The sequence below is a fragment of the Octodon degus genome, unplaced genomic scaffold, assembly GCF_000260255.1.
Source record: "Octodon degus isolate 3935 unplaced genomic scaffold, OctDeg1.0 scaffold00214, whole genome shotgun sequence".
NCBI lineage: Eukaryota > Metazoa > Chordata > Mammalia > Rodentia > Octodontidae > Octodon > Octodon degus.
Window position 1 is genome coordinate 1,500,800 of NW_004524790.1, and position 385 is coordinate 1,501,184.

The window sequence follows — 385 nt, forward strand, 5'->3', positions numbered from 1 at the left end:
TAGGGCATGTCCTCTAGACCCTAGGATGCAGAGCTGCCAGTCCATATAGTTAAGCTTTTAAACTTCAGAAGTTGACCCAAGAAATCAGTAATAACAAAGGTGGGTCAGATGAATGGAACATACCCAGATCCCTGGTCACTATAAGAGATGTAAATCAAGTATGGTTGTGCCTGTCTGTAATCCCAGCATTTGGGTGACTGACTCAAGAGGATCACCACCACTCTGAGGCCAACCCGGGCTACATAAACAAATCCAGGGTCAGTCTGAACAATATAGTGAGGCCCTGTGTCAAAAAGAAGAAGAAGAAGAAAGGGGAGGAGGAGGAGGAGGAGGAGGAAGAGAAGAAGAAGAAGAAGAAGAAGAAGAAGAAGAAGAAGAAGAAGAA